Raw genomic sequence first — 16,035 nt, forward strand, 5'->3', positions numbered from 1 at the left:
CTCCAGACACTGCAAGAGGCAAAGAATTCTCTCTGTGGGCCTTGAAGGAAGGTTCATCAGGCCCGACTTACTAGGTCCAGCCCAGACACTGGAGGGGATTATTCAAGGGCTTGGATCCTGGGAGGCGCGATCACTGGGGGCCATCGTAGAGGATGCCTCTCACGGTGCCAGAAGGCAGGACTCCCACCTACTATTTGTGTGGCTCTCCCAAGTCATCTGGCTCCAGACTGTACGTGGAACATGTGTGGGCTCCTGAGCTGGAGTCTTTATACATATCACACCACGTAGTAACATTGAACCCTCACCTGAATTCAGCAAGGGGAGGCGTTCTCACCCCCATTTGACAGAGGGGGTAACTGAGGCTCAAAAGATGAAGGCCACACAGTAGCATATAGAGTAAACCAGTGGTTCTTGACTTTGGCTGCATCAAAATCCCCAAAGAGAGTTTCTGGGCTCCATGCACAGAACTTTTGATTTAGTAGGTCTAGCATGGAGCTGGAGAGTTTGCATTTCAGAGAAGTTCTCAGGTGAAGCTGATGCTGGAGGTCTGTGGACCACACTTTTAGAAGCACTGGAGGATCAATGTTGCAGGGACAGGGGAACCCTGGAATGTTAGTGAATTAACAAATAAAATGTATTTCTTGCTCAAGTTGCAGTCCTGTTGGGGTTAGTTGGGTCTCCTCCATCCACGCACTGTTTGGAGCATGTGGTCCCCAGCATTGCCATGGAAGAAAAAAGAAGGCAAGAGGGTCTTGTAAGATATTTTAAAGGGTGAGGTCTGGAAGTGACTTTCCTGCCTTCTGCTCACACCCCATTGGCCAACACTCAGTCACGCGGCCCCAAACAGCTGCAAGGGAGGCTGGGAAATGTAGACTTCCTCAGGAGGCGGCGGTGGTGCGATGAACGTGCAGGTGGTCAGAGCCAGGCAAGGACTTGATCTCAGGCTCGGACTTGATCTCAGGCTCTTTCCCCCTTCGTCTTTTGCTTTTTCAAGTGCCCTCAGTGGACTTTCTCATATTAGCCAGATTCAAGGGACTTTTTTTTCCTGTAAAAACTGAAAAAAGAGAAGAGGAAAGAAACGTTTCTTGGGTCCATCAGTGCATTCGGTTGCCAGCAGCCTTGTCTTCTACGGGGCCCAGGTGCTCAGCTGAACAGCTGCCGAGCACTTTGAAAGCTTGTAGCATTTCTGTAGGGGTTTCTTGCATGAGTTTCATTTCTACCATCTTAAGCAACGCAGGGTCACCCTCTCCAGCATTGGAGGAGCCCTCTGGCTACTGCTTCTTCAAGGCCTAAAGCCTGAACTCAGGGCCACAGACAAGCTCCAAGTGGAAAATATGCCGTTCCTGCCTCTCCCCACCCTGCTCCTCCAGACTGTTCCAAACGCCTCCAACACCTGCAGGTTCCAGTTTTCATGCCTTTGGATACACGGTGACATCTGCCTGAATGCGCTCTCTTCCCTCCAGACTCAACTCAAGTGACACCAGCTCCATGAAGCCTTCATCGGTTAGTCAAATGAACATTCAACTTGCCCTCATTTTGGAGCAGAGGTGGGGGAGACAGGCCTCTTTGTCTATGCCTGTGGTCCAGCACTTGCCATGGCCTGTGCAGACTCTAAAGGCTTTTGCCCGTGCCTGTTTCTCCTCGCGGAATGTGAGGTGTTTAAGAGCAAAGACCACGTGGCCTCCTTTCCTGGCTTCTTCATTACCTGCAAGACTGAGGTCAAAAGACTTCCTGTGAAATGCAAAACCCTCCCCAAGATCCAGAGGTGAAGAGTGAAGACTCTGGCATGGGTTGGAATCCCAGCTCTGCCACTTGTGCAAATTTGGGCAAATTCTTAGCTTCGCTGGACTTCAGTTTTCCCATCGGTACAGTTGGGCTAATAACGTTGTGCGTATTCCATGAAATAATATGACTAAAGCCCTTTGAACAGTGCCAAGCGCATGGGAAGCTGTCGAGAAATGCCAACTATCTCTCTGTTATCATCGTTACTCTTGGTATTACCCTCTCAACCTTGGCACACACCAGCCACAGCAACTTACTTCCCTGCTGACAGTTTTGGTGATTTTGCACGTCTCTCTGCTTTTGCACCTGGTGTTTTTCAGCTTGGATGTCCCTGTCTCTCACCTATTCATTCATTCATTTAACAAAGTTTTTGCTGAGCTCCCAACTACTCACACTGGAAACTCATCTCAGTCAGCCCTTCCTGGCCAGTCCCACTGGACTTACCACTCCTGTTTCGAAGTCTATTTACTTTTTCTGTATCTCTGTGACTAACTTGAGAGCAGGGGAAAAAAAAAAGTCCTTTTCCCCACTGGATTTAACTGCTCTGAATCCAGGTCCTAATATCATGGGTGGCACGTAGTAGGAGCTTAATAAATATCTGTTGAATGAATATATGAATGTTGATCATCTCCAAATCTGGCCCCAATGCCAGAGAATGCAATAACTTGGCAGCAGGCATAGCAGGGGGATCTGCAAAGCTCGGGCATTGGGAGGTCCTTCAGGAAGATGAAATCAGCAGCCGTGGAACAGCAGCCTGAGCTGGAATCTCTTTCCTTTAGGTACCAGGGGCTCAGCATCTCCAGAGGTGGGGTGGGGGTGGGCAGATCCCATGTGACATTCTGTTTCCAGTGGATCTGGGCTTTTAAAATGATGATTAATATTATTATTAATGATATTTCCTGATACAAGGAGAGGGGGCATCCTTTACAAGCACAGGGCTTGCTTCATGGAAAGCACCCAAAGTATGTTTGAATGGTGAATGTTGGTCCAGTCTACAGAGCACATCCGGTTGACAACTATGGAGTTGACAACTATGTATTGATTGCCTTTTAGGGGTCAGGTGCTGCTCTGGGTGCAGAGGATGGGGGGTGGGAGTTCTGCAGTAAACAAAATAGAGAAGACCCCTGCCTTGGGGAGCTCACATTCTAGAGGGAACAAGGAATTGAGCTAAGCTATTCGTTTGAATTTTCGCTCTCCTCCAGAGGTGGCCAGCTGCCCTCCCCCGCCCCCACCCCCAGTATTTTCTTCTTCTTTTGTAGAGCAGTGGTTCTCAACTAGGGGGTGAGTTTGCACCCCAGAAGATATTTGACAATGTCTGGAGATAGTTTTGTTTGCCATGAGCTAGGTGTGTCTGTGTTACTAGCATCTAGGAGATAGACGTTGAAGATGCCACCCGGCATCCTACCATGGACAAGACAGCCCCACAAGAAAGACTCTTGCAGCCTGCAATGCCAGCAGCCTGACGTGGAGAGAGAAGGGGCTTCTTAGCCAGTGACTACATTTCCCAGCTTCCTGTGCGGCTGGGTGTGGCCACGTGACTGGTTCTCGCCAATGGTGTGTGAACAGGAGTGCTGTGCCCACACCCAGGTGCAGAGCTTTTAATAAGTGGATGGACCTCCTTCTGCTTCCTCAGGTTGGAGGAAGAGAACAACAAGGTCCCAGGTGACAACGGAGCCACCCGGGGCCCTAAATCGCCACGTGGGGAGAGCTGTCTAGCCATCAAAGACGCTCTCTTTGGACCGTCATGGGAATAAGAAATAAACTGCAGTGTTTTAACCCTATGCATTTCTGGGTCTCTCAGTGATAGCAATTTAACCTACCCTAACTTCTGTAGTCTTGACGATGGTTTTTCAATGAGAAGAATAGCCAACATTAATTGAGCACACAATATGAGGCAGACACTAAGCTCTTTAAATGTAAGATCCCATTTTGTCATCATACCAACCCTATGAAATAGGTACTATCATTATCCTTTTTTTTACAGATAAAGAAACAGAAGTTCAAGGAGGTGAGCAGGGCACTTAAGTACCAAATGGAAGTTTTATGCCAGATCCCAGTTTCAACCACTGAAAGCCAGTTCCTTTCTCCATCCTTAATATCTCTTCATTTGAGCATCATCTCCCGGCAGGGTCACCGTAACTGTTCTCTCTTTGGTCCCTCTGCCTCCATTTTGGACACTGCAGGTAGGCTGAGTTTTTGAAAACCAAATCTGAACCTGCTTCTTTCCTGCCCAGCTTCCTTCATTGACTCCCCATTGCCCTCAGGATAAAGTATGCCCTCCGTGCCAGGGCAGAACGGTCCCCCTGTGGCCTCCCCCAGCTTCCTCTGCTAACTTCATCATCTCTTGCTGCTTCTCCTTTAGGCCATACACCCTGGGCTTTGGCTGTACTGCCAGAGGAAAGGATTATTCTTTTTCCAAAATTATTCTTGCTCTGCAGAGGGAATCACAGTTAAAGTAACAAGCTTCCCCTGTGTATTCTTAAGAGTTCAAGCAAGGATTGTTTGACCATCTCCTGGGAACACTGTTGAAAGGATTCTTATATTGGGTGGGAGGTTCATTCCAACCAGCCATTGCTACGGTTCTGCAAAACACAGCTAATTGCATAATGTAAAATGAACCCAGTTTTTCAACTTCGTCCAGCTCTCAGATTTTATTTGTTCTATCAAAGACCGTATTGACTTTGGAGAGTAATTTGGCAGTCTTACACTATAGCAACTTTACTCCTAACTATACTCCCCAGAGAAGTCTCATGTGCAAAGGAGTAAGGTAGGATTTATAACGCAAAAAACTGCTAAACTAAATGTCCATCCACAGGAGAATGGACAAAATAAACTCCTACAAGGAGTATGATGGAGGAGTGAAAATAAATAAACTAGAGCTACGTGTGGCAAATACAGATGAATCTCAAAAACGTAATGTTAAGCATAAAAAGCACTTTGAAGAAGGATAAAGTAGAGTATGATGTCATAAATAATGTTATATATTGTGCCAGTCGGGGTCCCAGCAGGAAACAAAAGGCACACTTGGAATTCTAAAGAGAAGGAAAGGAAAGAATCATTTATAGAGGTGGCAGGTGTGATAGATTGTTTCATGGCCACAAATTCCTCCCATCCCATTACGTATTCTTCCTTTGCTGCTCCTTTCATCCAGGTGAAAGGAATTATTTTCCATCCCTTTTAATCTGGGCTGGTTTTGTGACTTGTTTGAACGAATAGATTATGGCAAAACTGACTTGGAGTGAATTCCAGAGGCCTTACAATTTCTGCCTTCACCCTTTTGGAATGCTTCAGATATCATGAAAAGAAGCCCACACTAGCCTACTGGAGGCCTCCTGGAGAGAAAGACCCAACCACCAGCCAACAGCAACCACCAGGTACCTGAGTGAGACCATCCGGGACCAGCCAGCCCCCAGGTGAACATCAGTTGGTTACAAATGTATCAGTTAGTTCCAGCCATGACCACTGTGAGCAGAAAATCTTCCTAGCTGAGCCCTGCTCAAATCACCAACCCACAGAATTATGAATTAAAGAACTGGTTAATGTTTCAAGCCGGTAAGTTGTAGGGTGGTTTGTTATGAGCATACAATCAACCTTGAAGAGTTAAGGAACCAAGAAGTACTGAGGCCTCTAGGAACTACCAAGGTGGGAGTTTCCAAAGCAGTGCAGCAGTGTTTGCTACAGGAATGCAGTGGGGGGCTGGAGTCTCATCAGGGGGCCACCTCAGAACCCCAGAACCACAGAACTACAGCAGAGATGGAGTTGGGGAGAAGTGAGTACTCCAATCTCTCTCTCTTCCTCCCTCCCGTCTCCTTCCAGGCCCTCCTACTGGCTGAGCCTGGTCAGAGACCAGAAAGCAAGGGAGACCGGGAGATGCCATTTTTGGGGGTCAGCCCCCTCGGGCACAGCGAATGGATCTGGGTGGGACTGGGGGCAAACGGAGAATATACCAGGCTGTGGTTGCTCCCGAACAGCAGACTGTAAGGACTGCTGTTCTCGTTTAAGGGAATGAGAAACCGCACGTCAGGAGAGAGGTTATCTCTGGGGAAAGAGGGATTTCTACGTTGAAGAAAGTGGGGAGTGCTTTCATATATATGTTTCCATATATGCTCCACGTGGGAGGGAAGGAAAGGCATTTTAGGCAGGCTCACTGCACCTGACCCTCCACCACGCTCTTTCACAGAAGCCGTATATAAACTAGGTGTGTAGAACCACCCCATGAGAGTGTGGGGTAAATTACCTCTTCTTCCCAGATAAGAGGGTCGGAGGGTGAGGAGGGACCCCCGGCCCTGTTGCTCGGCACAAGGGCTGTTGAGTTTCAGATTTAAGTCCGTCCACCTCCAGCACCTTTGTCTGGATGAAAGACCCTCCCTGGTGTCGTGGTAGGTACATACGTTTTGCCCATATCTCTCTGTTCCTTCTTCCGTTTCTCCCTTCTTTTTTTTTTTTTACATCTTTATTGGAGTATAATTGCTTTACACTGTTGTGTTAGTTTCTGCTGTATAACAAAGTGAATCAGCTATATGTATACATATGTCCCCATATCTCCTCCCTCTTGCGTCTCCCTCCCTCCCGCGTCTCCCTCCCTCCCATCCTCCCTATCCCACCCCTCTAGGTGGTCACAGAGCACCGAGCTGATCTCCCTGTGCTATGCGGCTGCTTCCCACTAGCTATCTATTTTACATTTGGTAGTGTATATATGTCCATGTCACTCTCTCACTTCGTCCCAGCTTACCCTTCCCTTCTTTTCTTTTCAGTTGGAGGAAGAGATAAAATGATCCCAGAATATTATTTGTCTAAAAGGAATGTTTAAGATAAAATAGGGTATGTGAGGCCTGCCATTAATCGTCCCCACAACACCTGGCCTAGGTGGGAGCCGGGATCTATGGTGATGGATAGGAATGTTTTTCGAATTCAGGTGTCAAAGCCCGGCAATCATCCCTGCCTCCTGGGTGGAAAATTTACAGTCTTCCTCTTTAGTGGCATCTTAAGACATACAGGCACTTTTGTTTCCATGGAGAACCCACTCTTCCCTCTAAGGTAAATTGCCCGCTTGCCTACCCTTCCTCCCGTCTTTCCCTCTTTCTCTCTATGTCTCCCTTTCCTTCTCTTTCTCCTTCATTTGCTCCTCAATTTCCTCTACCCTCTCCTCCTTCCACTGAGCTTCCTGCCAGCAGCAGGGCGGAATGATAGCCTTTATTCTCCCCGCAGGGGAGGGCAGTGCGTGTCCTTCCCTGAGGCTCCTGTGGAGAGGTTCTCAGAAGCCTCTGGGGCTGAGAAATTTCACCCTAGATCTTTGGATTGTTGTCTTCCTAAGAGCTTATTCTGCAAAGAGCTCGGAGCCGGGGAGCAAGGCTGGCCCCAGGTCGCGGGAGGCTGTTGCTGGGGGCCCCGGGCGTCTCCCTTCATCTCAGTTTCTTCACTTGCAAAGTGAGTCTCAGTCTCCCCAGACTCACCATGGAAAAATGCTGGTGAGGGTGGCAAACAGATTCCTTCCTGTTGGTCACCCAGGTCACTCCGCTGACACCTCTGCCTTCTGGCCCTGAAGTTTATTTCTTAACAGCCTTCAAAGGGGGATGGGGGCCTCCTGGGAGTGGAGCCCTAGGAGGCCGAGAGCCGTGGGCTCGGGCAGGTGGGGCACTCTGGGGCTGCCTTTGCAGTTTCTGGGGAGTTTCGGAAATGCCAGTAACCATCAAGAGTGGTGCCTGTGTGTTTGGAACCAAAGAGGAAGATAAAGCTAGTCTCCGAGCGTGTGTCTCTTGCCTGTAAGGAGCTCTAAATGTGTGCCTCTGAGGGTGTTTGTACAGTGTGAAGGCGGCTCTGTGCACACGCGTGAGCACACCTACATGTGCCTGTGTCTGTGTGCGTGTGTCATGTGTCTGTGAACGGACAGTATGAAGGTGAGTCTGTGCATACACACGAGAGTCTGCGTGCATTATGTACACGTGTATAGTGTGAAGGCAGGTCTGTGTACACATAATCACCGCTACGTGTGCACGTGGCAGTGGTGTGTGCGTGTGTGCGCGTGCACCCTCCCCGTGGGCGGGCCTCAGGCTGTCCGATCAAGAGCCACCACTTATTTTGCATCCGGCTGGAGGGTCCAGTTACAGAATATGAATCCTTAACATATAGTTAGAATGTTCAGATGTGCAGCTGAATGGATGAGGTTGGTTTGGGAGGCTCGGTGCCCTAAACAGAAGCCCCTCTATCCCCACACTGCCTGCGTGGGAGTGAGGTCTTCGCCTGAGAGCAGATCTGTGTCCCTGTGGCCTCGTTTTGCTCTGGGATGGGACTTGGTGGCAGGGAACTCAAGCTCAGGTGTTCATGCATTTCCAGAATTTGTCTGATTTTAATCAGGATTTCGTTAGGAGTAACTGCATGTGTGTGTGTGCTTGGCTCCAGCTAAATATGTGGTGATGCTTCTTTCCTTTTATCCTTCCTCCCCCGCGCCTTCCCTCTCCCTCTCCCTCCCACACATACTGTGCGTCTTCTCTTTGCCAGGCCCTGTTCCAGGGGCTAAGGATGCAAAGATGATTCAGAAATAGTCCCCATCGTGAGAAACAAGCAGTGTATTTAGGGGAAAAGGTGAGCAAGCTGCAGTGACAGAACATAGCCATGGAAGGGACACAGGGCATTCTGGGGGCACAGACGGGAGCCCCTAGTCTCTCAGGGACCCCATGAAAGGCTTCCAGGATACAGCGATGCTTGAACTAGATCTAGAAAGTGGAGGAATTCACCAGCTTTGTAAGAATAGCTGCTATTGTTTGCAGGAGATGGTACTTTGGGGCACAGGACAGAGTCATCTACTCATGTTTGGAGGACTCTAAGAGGTCATAGGGTCTTTGTTAAAAATGATTGGTCTGTGATACAGCTTTGTACTAGAAAGATCATGAAATGGGATGGCAAGCAATGCAGGGCAAGCAAGGATTAGAAGACAAGCCCTCTTTACTTCTTCTATTTGCCAATTTAGACTCCCGAAGGAGGAAGGAACGAGTGTGAAGAAGGGAATGAACACTTACTGAGCACCTACTGTGTGTCAGGCGCCTCTTGTCTCATTTTGTCCTCACCGACAGCTCTGTAGGTAGTAGGTTGGTTAACCCCACTGTACAGCTGGGGAGACTGAGACTCAGGTCTCAGACCAGGCAAAGAACAGGACTTTGAATCACAATCTATATGGCTCAATTCCCAAGCCTGTGCCTCTTTCCAACAAACCCCATTGCCTACAAGAATCTTCTATAGAGAACATAGCACTGTGGCCAATAGGCTTCTTGTCAAGGATCATAAACTTGGAATTCAATATAAAGTCACTACTGTTCCTCCCCAAAAGAAAAACCCGAATGCCTGCCCCTTTTGAAAAAACAGCATGTCTTGGTGGGATGGACTATTAATATACATTGTCATGACATCAGTATTGCAGGCTCTTTCTTTTGGGGAGCCAGGATGTTGCTGCTTTGCATACTGCTTTGCATTCATTTGCATTTACGCTCCATATGCAAAATCAAATGCAGCTAATTAGTGCAACCTTGTTACAATGAGAAGCAGGCCCAGCCTTCTGTGCCAGGGCATATGGAGCCCAGAACTGGGACCCAAACCACCCAAAGCCAGTCACATCTTGGGTCAGACACACTGGAGTGTTGAGAGGGAGATGCACACCCTGAATGAAAAATAGGATGGCTGAGTATCATTATTTTTCAACTATTGTCCCTTTGAAGTAACTATGGCAGAGAGAGAGGGTGAGGAGAGAGAGAGAGAGACAGAGATCGAAGGATGTGGCAGAATTTCCTGGGAGAAAGAGCACAGAATTTGGAGCCCAAAGGCCTCAGATGAAATCAGCATTGGAGTTTGGCTCTGCCACTTACAGCCTGTGGGACTTTGCACATACAGGCTGTGTGGACTTGTAGGGATTAAATGGGAAAAAAATGGATGGGAATGTACTTTGCAAATGTTGAAGCACAATATAGATGTCAGGGCTCCAGGCCAGGCCACCTTGTGACAGAAGGCAGCACCAGGGTCAGCTGGGGACAGAGGCTCACAGTCTCGCAGGGTCCAGACCCCAAATATGATGGGAAATATATCTATGTCTGTGTCTCTATCTCTATCTCTATCTCTATCCCTTTCAGCTAGCATTTAATGAGCACACGAACCAAGCACTGTGTTAAGTACATCACAATCATTATTTCACTTAATGATTCCCATGAACGCTCTGAGAGGTATGTATTATTATGACCCCATTTACAGATACCACCACGGCAAAAACGTGCCTGCCAAGCACACCAAGATAACTCTGGCCAAATGATTAGAATCTTCTCTCCCGAGCAGTGATGGTGACATTCATGGTTTACACTGCCCTACCCCACCCCCCTTTTCTAGCCTCCATGCAGACTATGGTCTTTTTACTAAACAACTTCTTTCAGATTTGCCTAGTTGGGACCATTTTGATTTGGTTTTGGCTTTTATTCTGTGTCCTCTGAGGACTCTTTTTTTTTTTTTTCCTCACCTGGTCATTTTGATTAGACTTGAGTATTTCAGCTCCATAGTCACATTTCATGACTTAGGACAGTCTCTGCAGAGAGCAGCTCCCGTCGACCAAGGTAGATTGCATTATGGTTCACAAATTGGGATTTGTAAACCATAATGGAGGTGGGATTATACCCCATGAATATATAGCCTGACCATGTGGCTTTGCTCTGGCCAGTGACGTGTGAGTGGAAGCAATATATGTTGCTACTAGGCCGAAGACGGCATGTGGTTTGTCATGCATTTCTTTCCCTTCTGACCTGATGCCGAACTATGTTCTAGATAGAATCTGCTCCACAACTGGGCCCTGGAATAGACGCACCGTGGAACTTCTGGTGGGCAAGTCGTGTGAATAAGAAGTAAATCTCTATTGTTGCAAGCCTTCGAGCCTTGGAAGATTATTTGGTTCAGGAGATAACAGCCTACCCTGATGGAAACATTCTCTTCCTATTGAATATTATGAGATTAGTGCTCCTATGAACTGACTAGTTATATTATAGATAACTGGACACTTATCCCTATGATATTGTCATCACTCAAAATATTTGGTACTTCCATTTTGAAAACTGCTTTAAAATTATAAAAGTACTACTACTGCTGATAACAGCTAATGCTTTACAAGCATTATCATATTTAATCTTGACCACAGCCCTGTGAGGTAGGTTCTCTTAACTTCCATTTTCCAGACAAGAGAAACACGATCCCAGAAATGCTCAGTAATGAGTCAAGATCACACAGCTAAGAGGAGGGTCAAGATTTAAATCTGCATTCTTCTCAGGTACAAACCCTAATGTCATTATTTTCTACTCATACTTTCCCCACCAAAGTGGATATTAACAAGCTGAGTCACACACCTGACTCATCAGAGATGATCATCAGATATTTTGGCTGCTTATGAAAAATCAAAATAGTTATTAAGTAATGAAAATTACGTTGGTCTTGATATTAGAAGCTACGGGGGGTCGGTTTGTAGCTATTTCTTATAAGTGACCGTATTACGTGACCTTGGGCTAGATTTTTTTTTCCTCTCTGCACCCTGGTATTTTCATCTGTAAAATGGAGCACTTTGCTTCAGACCACATGGTTCACGACTCTGAAGGATGGGGTCCTTCAACCCCCTAAAAATGTATGCAAAACATTGTATGTATATTTTTTTCTGGGTAGAGGATCCATAATATTCATCAGGTCCTGGAAAAGTTCTGTGACACCCTAAAGATGAGGAACTCGAATTCTCTCCTTTGTTGAGTATGACTTATCCCTTTCCCCAGAAGAAGTGGGTGTAGAAGCAAGGAGAATTCAGGCTGACTAAGTCACATTTGAGTCGTGTAAGTTGAGTGTCAGTTTTATCAAAGAATAACGGGAAGGCAAGCTGTATCAGTTTAGTAAAAATAATCATTAAAAAATGTTTCTGTCTCACATTCCTGTGGCTCCTTGCTGCTTACGCTACACAGAAGCTGTTCTTTTGTCTCCCTGGCCAGGGACTGTGCCATTAGTTGTGGCTATTGGTCATTTCCTGTCTCGCTCAGCCAAATAATCATGTTATTTTGACTGGGATGAGAATGGGTCCAGAGCTGTGAACTTAGTCTCACAGTAACTGGCAGATGCCTTTCCTGGAATGTGGGAGGAAAGGAAAACAGGGCAGGAAAATAACATTCATGGAGTGTCTACACTAACCAGACTCTCTGTTGGCAGTTCATTCATTGTGATAAAGTCATGCATGTCTCTTTCCAACCAATGTTTATTGGGTACCTATCATACCTTGGCCACTGTTCTAGGTTCTGGGGATATAAAAGTGAGCAATCAGACAAAAAAGTCCCCACATTCCTGGAATCTGTATTCTGGTGGGAGAGATAAAATATATTAGTAAAAAAATTACTAAACTATATATGTTTCACATATGCTACTTCAGGACAGTATGGCAAGATGTCCTACATAGCATGATCTCAATATTTCAGATGAGGGAACTACGGATTAGAGACATGGACTAACTCAACCAGTGTCACATAACAGGTAAAAGGAATGACTTGAGCTTTCAAAGTTAGATTTTTCTGACTCCCAGATTGCTTTCCCCTCGGAAAGCAGTGGCCATGACCTATAAGACTATCCTTTAGCTGTGAGCCTTTGAGTCAAATGTTCCTGAGGCTAATTCCATCCTGATGGAGATCTGAGTTTATATAGAGAAGGCTCACTCCCCTACCCTATTTGTACCCAGTTTGAAAAGTTTGGGGCCATAATTTATTCAAATCAGTTTCTTCCCCCTTCTATCTTTTACTTCTTCTTGGATTCTAATTACACACGTGTTGGATCATGCTTGACATTGTCTCACAGGTCTCTGAGCTTCTGTTTACTTTTCCTCAATATTTTAAATCTCTATTGTGTGGATTGGAGAGTTTCTATTGATCTTTCTATTACATATTCGCTGGTTGTTTCCTTCATTCTTTATCTGATCCTTCATTAATACCTTATTTTGAAATTTTGTCTGATAATTACAACATCCTTTCCCGTGCAATGACATTTTGTGTTGCCTGAATTTTTCACCTGAGTATGCATTCCTCTTTTCTGTTTCTTTGCACGTGTAGTAATTTTGGGTTGAAAACTGGACATTGTAGATAATGCATAATAGTAAATCTGTATTACGTTGTCTTCTTCTGAGGATTATTGGATTTTTGTTATAGTAAGCTCTCGACCTGCCTGGATTCAAAGGTATGTAGCACCTGATATTTTTGCTCTATTCGTATGGCTTCCCACTGCTGCTCTTTTAGTGTGGCTCTCTGGGGGTCTGTCTCCCAGGTGCCTGTGTAAGTTGGTTATTTGCCAAGAATTTGGGCAGCAATGGGACTCACACTTTCAGTAGTTATTTTTTTCTTCTGTGACTCTCCCCTACTTTCTGGCTTGTCTGCTAATCTCGGGTTCTATTTCCTGCCACGTCAAGCCCATAAAACTTTAGTTTTCTGCTACCCAAGCTGTGCAAAATTGGGCATACACGGAGTTAAAGAACAAAACAAAACCCCCCAGAGAAACCCACAGATCTCACCCGTTGCAGCTCTACCTTTAAAGAGTAGGCTTCCTCCTGATCTCTGCACGCTTTTTCCTGGCCCCTCTGAATCTCTTCTATAAATGCAGAGTTTAGTGTCAGCCAGGGATTTGGGCAGAGATTACACTCAGTATTTGCATCTCATTACTTCTGTGGTTCTCTCATTGCCAGGAATTCCTCTTTAATTTTTCACCTGCTTTCCTAGCCCTATATTCTGATCTCTGGCACCTTGGGTCACAGAGGCTTCGGGTTTTCACAGTTGAAGCCCTGAGGGTTGTGGAGCACCTACGGGTCAGAAATCCACAAATTCCCAATTCTTTCCCCTTACAGTTGTGGTTTTGTCAGAATTAAAGTCTTCTCTGGCTTCTGTTTTTGGATGCTTTCCAAAGCCTTTAAATAGTTTGTTTGCTTGTTTGTTTGTTTGTTTTTAAATCAGGTTTTTATAATAGTCATCTACAGGAGGAATCATGTGACCATTCCTTTCCTGTGCCATTTCTTCTAATTGGATTTGACTCTGGGAAAAATTTAAGATGTGCAGGGTGGGGTGAAGTGTTTGTCTAGTTCAGACATCTTGCTAAGCTGAGTCCCTTCTTTGGAATTTGGTCTCATTTCATTTCTCTTTGTCTCCTGTGTAAGTCATAGAGGCTATGTCCCCAAGTAAAATGTAAGCTCTGGAGGTTAGGGCTCTATATGCAATTGAGCTGGAGTAGACAAAGAGGCAATAATGATCGTAATCCTTGCCTACAAGGAGAAGTCAGTCTCACTGGGGCGATGTGTAGATGAGCCTGGAGGAACTTTGATAGTTCAGTGCTGAGTAACATGTTGCTGACCATCATTGTGCTATAGAAGTTCAGGTGCCATTTGCTTTGCAACACGTTGATTTAGAGATGCAAGTTTGAACGTAATAGAAAACACCTGTATGCTTTCTTTTGCAAACTCAAGTTTATTCAACTCTGTCACTCTCGTCTTTTGAATCTGTGATTGGAATGTATTGTTTTTGCCTATCCAGTACCTACCCTACCTTCTGGTCCAATATCCCAATTTTTCCTTGGGGGACCATCCTGGAATCATCCACAGGAGTGGTGACTGAGTGGGGTGGGCATGTATTCAGACTAATTAGAATATCCCCTCCTCTGACTACAATGATTAAAGAATGTAATGTGATCCACGTTGGTCCACTGTGATTCATTCCCTAGACTTTTGTTAGAAACTTAGGGAAAAAGATGTCCTTCATCTGGAATTGATGAGAAGATAGGATATAATCTTTACTAACTTTGCACTACTAATAACTGCAGATAAAAATAAAAAATAAAATAAAAATGTGGACCTGGCCATTTGTCCTTTCAATCCTATTTCTGGAGCTATGGAAGCCACCTTGACATCTCTTGGGAAGAGTCTGCTTCAGAGAAAGCAACACAAGAGAAATTAGACGTGAGAGATGAGATAAGGCATTCATTTGGGCTCCTGAAAGTAGATATGTCTGACCTTTTTTATACCTGAAGTTTATACCTAAACTTTTTAGTTACCTGAGCCCATAAATTCCTTTTATGCTTCTGCCAATTTCAGTTGAGTTTCTGTCACTTATAACCCAAGGAGCCCTGACTAAATAATAATAATTTGTTGTCACTTTAAACCTCTACAAGATAAGATTAGAACTTATGGGCTTCATGATTATAGTGGCTTGAATAGTGTCCCCTTAAAATTTATGTCAGCCTGGACCCTCAGAATGTGACCTTATTTTGAAATAGGGTCTTCGCAGATGTAATTAGTTGAGGTCTCTAAATCCAATGGCTGCTGTCCTTACAAGAAGAGGTGAGAACACACAGAGACACAGAATAGATGAAGATGGAAACAGAGATTGGAGTGGTACACCTATAAAGACAAGGAAGTGAAGGATTGCCAGGAGCCACCAGAACTTGGAAGAGGCAAGGACGGATCCTCCGCTAGACCCTTCAAAGGGAGCAGGGCCCTGCCAACACCTTGACTTCAGACTTCTGGACTCCAGACTGTGATGGTATAAATTTCTGTTATTTTAAGCCACTCTATTTGTAGTAATTTGTTATGACAGCCCTAGGAAATTAATGCAATGATCTAACTCCTACTTATTTTTCCAACCTCATTGTAGAGGCAGCAGATAATAGTACAGACCCTGAAATTGGGCTTTCTGGATTCTACTTTTGGCCTTTTCACTTTAACCTTTCTGAGTCTCAGTTTTCTAAGGGAGCTAATGACAGTAATAATTCACTTCTTAAGTTTGTTTTGAGAATAAAGTGAGTCTATATTTAAAGGCATTTAAAACAACTTTTGACACAAATGATACACTCAGTAAATGATGGTTGTTGTTATTATTATTATTTTGTATTTACATTAGCATCACCACTGTCTCCTGCGAAGTTCCCACAAGTGCTGCTTATTCCAACTATAGGATACTATTTGTCCTTCCGCAAATGAAACTGAGGCCAGGAGAGTTTAAGGAACTTCCTGCCCATGATCGAACAGCTCCCGTGTGTCAGGTTTGGAATTCAAATCCTGGTCGGCCTGCATCCATGTCAGGCGCTATGGATCATTCCAGAGCAAGAGTAGTGAGTGGCACAGAAGGACCCCCTGTATCTCCCCTTCTTTCCCTTTATCCTGAGCCCTCTCCTCTAGCTCTGCCAAGACTTTTGATACCGTTCAGTTATCAGACTGTTGTCTTGGGTGATGGT

General features: G+C 45.4%; 1 long non-coding RNA gene across 23 annotated transcripts in view; it reads left to right on the forward strand.

The window, feature by feature from the left end:
* Positions 1 to 16,035, forward strand: part of LOC137751561 (uncharacterized) — a 379,806-nt gene that overhangs the window by 262,828 nt on the left and 100,943 nt on the right. For 21 of the 23 annotated variants that reach the window (XR_011070852.1, XR_011070845.1, XR_011070857.1 and 18 more), the window contains 2 exons: positions 3,767 to 3,965; positions 5,074 to 5,195. This is a non-coding gene — a long non-coding RNA (uncharacterized lncRNA). Of the gene's footprint in view, positions 1 to 3,766; positions 3,966 to 5,073; positions 5,196 to 10,578; positions 10,827 to 16,035 lie in introns of those variants that run through there. The other 2 variants (XR_011070863.1, XR_011070865.1) reach the window with 2 other exon arrangements.

Source organism: Eschrichtius robustus, chromosome 17, assembly GCF_028021215.1.
Source record: "Eschrichtius robustus isolate mEscRob2 chromosome 17, mEscRob2.pri, whole genome shotgun sequence".
In the NCBI taxonomy this organism is placed as follows: Eukaryota; Metazoa; Chordata; class Mammalia; order Artiodactyla; family Eschrichtiidae; genus Eschrichtius; species Eschrichtius robustus.